Below are 6439 nucleotides of genomic sequence, written 5' to 3' on the forward strand. Positions count from 1 at the left end.
GGAGCAAAAATAGAGTTTCTGGAAATGCCGTCCGGACCCGAGGAAGGCCTGTCCGGACCGGGCATGCAATCAGCATTCTGGAAATGCTGTCTAGTCTTGGTCAACACCTCCGATCGATGGGCGTTTGTGGTCCGATTGAGCTGACATTTTGCAGGGACGTTCATAACACATGAATCTACATTATGAACGGTGAAGATTGGGTTCTGAGCATTCTATATCAGTGTTTGAGCCCGTTAACAGTAGCCTATGCATTTTGGAACTGAATTAAGCCAACACAAGAACTAACAACTCCCCCTTTGGCAATTCAGTGACAAAACCAAAATGCCGAGCCAATCCCATCATCTCCCCATATTTACTCCCCCTTTTTGTCACAGAATGACAAAAGGTCTTCATGTTTCCTGAAATACTTCACAAAATACATCAAGGCATATGTGGAACAAGAAGACATAAATAAAACTCATGAAAAAAAAAATGACATAGAATGCGTGATCATAAAGAAACATCAGCAAAACGCCCCCTCAATGTATGACTCAATTAACAACAAGAAACTGGAAATGCAAAACATGTTACTCCCCCTCAAAAGTCGAATGAACACACATGATATACACATCAATGACTCATGTATTGCACAATGAATATCCCAAACATGCTCAAAATATGCAAAATATACATGAGACTAGAAATGGCAAGAAACTCATATTGCTTAACCCAAGCAAAGAAAAATGTTCCATTCAACCCATTCTTGTGTGGTGTGTGTGTAAGCTATCCAAAGAGAAAAGTTTTCAACTTACAAAATGAGGAGAAAGTTTCACCATCATGAGGTTTTGACAAGTATATCAAATCAAAAGTCAAACCTTATCATACTAGGGCCTAGCCACTCTCATCCTATACATTTCTCTTTGTAAAACATTTTGCACAAGTTTGACACAGTGAAATAAATTCCTTTTGGAATATGATCTTTTGATTTTATTTGTTTCACTATTTTGTTTATTTTTCTCTTTGAAAAAATGTCCTTAAACTTTTGGCGCTTATCACAAAAGAGAAAGCAGGAATTTTTAAGCCCTAGGTTCAACTAGCATATGGTCAATTTGAAGAATATGACAAGTCAAAAACCTCATATGGTTACCTAACAGACCTCACAAATAAAGTGAAACAAAACCTTAATTTAAGCTTAACTGTGCACAAGAGATAAAGCATAGCAAAATGTACCACATAAGCTCAGGCTTTAGGTAACCACAAAAACAAGTCCATTGACACAAATTTTCATCTCATGCATATTAAGAACATTCCAAGACGCAAGGAATTAAATTCATAAAAAGCAACATGAGAAATTAATGAACTATCTAGGTGCATATGACAAAATAAAGAGAAGAAAAAAAAAAAACAACCAAAGTAAAATATTTTTGTCTTTTTGTTATTTTTCACAAAAGAAATGCACACAAACAAAATACAATTTCAAAACAAAATAAAACAAAAATGCAATGAAAAATGAAAGACAACATGCTCTAGGATATGCAAAGATATGCAAGAAAATCAATCCTAGGCATGTGGGTGACTCACCTAACATAAGGTGAGATCATCACCACTCCCCCTCAATTGGTGAATGGTATCATCCTTCCTAACCCAAACTTGAGAAATCTTAGGTCTAGACTTATGACTTTGCTCAAACTTATCTAGCCTAGATAGCACTTCTCTCATCATTATGACCAAACCCTCACTTTCTTTCCTAGAATAGGAATTTTCATTTATATGCACATGAGGTGTCAAATTAAAACAGTAAGGTCGAATGTGACCCACTTTGCCACAATGATAACATGTAGGGACAAACCTTTGAGAAGGTAATTTCCTAGGAAGATGCACGACTCTAGGTGTAGGGTAAGATGCATGAGGCTCAATGTAGATTTTCTTACCTTTCTTACCTTGAGGAGTCGGAGCAACTACTTGCTTTTCTTCACTTGAAGATTCTTCTACTTTCACTGGTTTAACAAAAACAGTCTTTGAAGTAGAAGACGGTTACAAGACAAAGAAGCAGTTTTATCAAATCCTAAGCCAGATCTGTCGCTAGATTGCTTTTGAATATGCAAAATTTTATCAAGCTTTTCACTAGAGAATTTACTCAAGTGATTTCTAGATGCAATCAAATCATTTTGAATGAATTTATTTTTAGTAATTAACACATGATTTTCAGATTTGAGAGTATTGCAAACAACATGTGAATTACTCAAAGATTTCAATAAATTATTCCTTTCAAGCTCAAGATTCTTAAAATCCTTAACAATTTTCAAGTTAGTATTTCTAAGCATAGAAAACTTTTCCATTAAATTGTTAAAGGAGTTTTGAAGATCATTAACCCTATTTGATTCATTATCAGAGGCAGACTGAACATCTGATTGATTAGAATCATCAGAATCATAGGATGCAACAAAAGCCATATAATTAGGAGTTTCTTCCTCATCAGTGTCACTCAAGGTAATATTGAAGGCTTTTTGGTATTTTAGCTTATTACTCTTGAGATTAGCACAATCATTGCGAACATGACCATAGCCAGAACACTCATAACATTTTGGACCACGTGGGTCTCTTTCATTTCTTTCCTAAGTACTTCCTTTTTGTTTTCCAAATCTCTTGGAAATTCTATGTTCATTCTTATAAAACTTTATAGCTATCAAGGCAAGTTCCTCATCATCTGGTGATTCGTCATCAGATAACTCATCAAAATTCTTCCTAAGAGTTCTAAGGGCAAGATCCTTATTTTTCCTAGGTTGAGGCAAAGAAAACTCATAAGTCTGAAGGGCACCAACTAACTCTTCTATCCACATGGTTTCCAGATGAGTGCATGACTCAATGGTTGTTACCTTCATTCTGAATCTTTCAAGGAGTGATCTCATGACCTTTCTAATAATCTTAGTGTCAGAAACTTTCTTTCCTAGATTTATCATGGAATTTCTAATTTCACTAAGTTTACCAAAGAAATCATTAAATGTCTCATCCTCTAACATTTTAATTTCCTCAAACTTAGAAACTAACATTTGAAGTTTTGAAGCTTTAACAAGATTTGTTCCTTCGTAAGTAGTTTCTAGGATCTCCCATGCATCTTTGGCACTATGACAATTTAAAATTCTAGAGAACTCAGTTTGTGAAATTGCCAAGCATAGAGCATTCATAGCTTTGTCATTCGCCATACGAGTTTGTTTTTCATCATTAGACCATTCAGCTGTCGGCTTATCCGGAGCTTTAAATCCAGATTCAATGACATGCCAAACACCTATAGATTTTAAGAAAAATCTCATACGGGACTTCCAATAGCCATAATTTGATCCATCAAAATTAGGCACAGTGTTAAGGGTTTGAGACATCTTAAACAATAAACAAAGATCACACTCAGGAATTTAATCCTTCACAGAGTGAACCCGCTCTGATACCAATTGAAAAACTCTAAACAGATAAATATCACAATTTATGCGGAATTAACGGATATTTATCAAAGCAAACAATCACCAAAATATGAACAATCACACACAAAGATTTTGGCGACGAAGAAGAAACCTTTTAGAAAATGTTCTAAAAGTAAAACCTTTCCGGGGCAGCCAAACCTAGGAAATTACTATCAAAAGATTATCCAGAGATTACAGACACTAGGACCACTTACAACCCTTTGCAAGACCTTGACTGCGTAAGATCGACAAGCCTCCAACTTGTCTCCTCGCTCACAATCTTCTTCAACGTGATTCTCCTTTATCGAACCCTTCCGATAGACTTCAATTAAGCACACAATCAAAACTAACAAAAATCCTCTAAGAGGAATCAATTTGGCTCACAACAAAATAATCACTCAAGCACAGCCTCACATGAACTCTCTAGGAGTGAAAATTCATGCCTCTCTCTTTTATAATGATGTATGTATATCAGTACATCAAACCCTAGACCTGGGCCCACTAAAAACATGTTTTTGGGCATAATAGGTACGGCGTGTCCGGACAGGTTAATGGGCTGTCGAGACACGGCCTTGCGGAGCAAAATGGAGTTTCTGGAAATGCGGTCCGGACCCGGGGAAGGCCTGTCCGGACCGGGCATGCAATCAGCATTTTGGAAATGTTGTCCAGTCTTGATCAACAGCTCCGATCAATGCGCGTTTGTGGTCCGATTGAGCTGAAATTTTGCAAGGACGTTCATAACACATGAATCTACATTATGAACGGTGGAGATTGGATTCTGAGCATTATATATCAGTGTTTGAGCCCATGAACAATAGCATCTGCATTTTAGAACTAAATTAAGCCAACACAAGAACTAATAATGTTAAAAGCAAAATAAGCATACAACCTCTTCTTTTCTTCGGCCAACCAAAAGTCTGGTCCACTAATATTCAATTAACCGCCAATCAAGGAAAAAAGGGTCATCTGACGCCGAGTGGAAGTTTGGGCTTTGAACTTCAACATATATATTCAACATTTTTCTTTTCCAACCACAAATAGATATATATATATATATATATATATATATATATATATATATATATATATACGCATAGTCCCTAATTGTGGATTGATTTCAGGCATCAATTAGAATATTGAGATTGTGAAGGGGAGGTGTAGGTTTAAATAAAATAAAAAATAATGAAAGTAAATGATCAATACGGCTCATGATGCATGCTTATGAATAAAGGTCAGAAACACACATGTTTTTTTTTCTTTCTTGGTAAATAAGCTTTTCAAGGCTTGGGTTCAACTAGGTTGAATTGGGCACAAGTTACATACTTACCAAACCACCCACAATGTTGAAATACTTGCGTGTGTGTATATATATATATAGTTGAAGATATTAGAGGGAGTCTCAAATAGATCGAGCTGTCTGGGATTAGGTAATTTGGCAGATTATTGAATATCTATTTCCTTTAGCCTTTACCTAATTACATGCTATTGACTTCCAGTGCGCAGCCAATGACTATTTTTGCTTTGGAAGATATATGCATTTCAGTATCTTCATTCCTCCATTCTGATTTGCTAATCCATTCATTTTCAAATCTCAGCAATTTTCACGACAAACATAGTACTATTTAACTTAGCAAATTTTCAAAAATTTGCTTTATTTCGTTGAAGATTTGGAGACTTGTGTCATTGTTGCTTTGTCCATGCTGACTCCTTGTAGTCAATAATATCGAGCTGAGTCCTTGGTGTGGCAACACACGTTAACATGTTGAGACAGTTTTAGAGCTTGTTTGGGAATACATTTGAAAAATAGAGCTTTTAAGTTAAAAAGCGCTTTTTGGCAAAAGCTTCATTTTTAAGCTTTTGCAAAAAGTACGTTTTAACCATTTTTAGGCTTTTTAGACCCCTAAAAACGCTTTTAATTTTTTTACCAAACGAGTACATTTTTCTTTAAATTGACTTGTTGAGTGTTAAAAGCATTTTTCGGCCATTCAAACGCAATTTCAAACAAACCCTTAAACTTAGAGAATAACTTCTATACGAGTGTGGCACAAACCCACCCCTTTGTGCCCACCAATGATGAGTTGACACCTGAACATGGAGCATAATATTAGAAATATAAACCCAAAACACCTAATTATAACAGGTTTCTTATTTTTTTTATTTTTTATTTTTAAAGAATTTGCAGAGGGAGGGGGTAAGGGCGGCTCACCGCCACCCCGCCCATTTGGGGTGGCCGGCAACTGGCAAGCCACCCAAAATGGGCGGAGGTGGCCGCGCGGCCATCCCTGGCAGAGTTTTGAGGCAGTCTTGTTGACATTCTCCTTTGCTAGCTTATGAAAATGGCAAAATCAATCTTCATAGACAATGGCATAAGAAGAGAAATGGCCCTTCTTAGACCTCACCTCGTTAGCCACTGAAGACACGTGGATTGATACAACAAAATTATCCTCAAACCCTAAGTTTTCTTATCCAATTATGCATGTCAATATCTTAATTCCTCTATTCTCATTTTCTTATCAATTCATTTTCATATCTCAGCAATTTTGATGACAAAGATGGTAGCATTAACTTGGCTCAGCTGCAAAATAGCAAATTTTCACATGCTTTATTTTGTTGAAGATTTGGAGAGTTGTGTCACTGTTGCTTTGTCCGCATTAACATGACGAGACAATTTTAAACTTATTGTCACTAATGTGATGCTAATCACTTTTGCCATTATTATTTAAGGTAATAATCCATCATACGTGAAATTCTACCACTCTTTCTTTTGCACGAGACGTATACCCCATTGTTTGAGCTAGCTATGTAGGTTGAGAAATGACTTCTTTCTACTCGTTAAGGGAACGGTTGGTATGGGGATTAGAGCTCAGAATAGAATAGCTATTCTGGAGAATAATTATTCCATTCATTTGGTTACTTTATTATTCATAGGGTAACAATCTATGTTGAATAGTTATTCTTCAGGATGAGAAATAGCTAGGAATAACTATAGCTTTCGTGATGGGAAT

The sequence above is a fragment of the Corylus avellana genome, chromosome ca2 (assembly GCF_901000735.1).
Source record: "Corylus avellana chromosome ca2, CavTom2PMs-1.0".
Taxonomy (NCBI): Eukaryota; Viridiplantae; Streptophyta; class Magnoliopsida; order Fagales; family Betulaceae; genus Corylus; species Corylus avellana.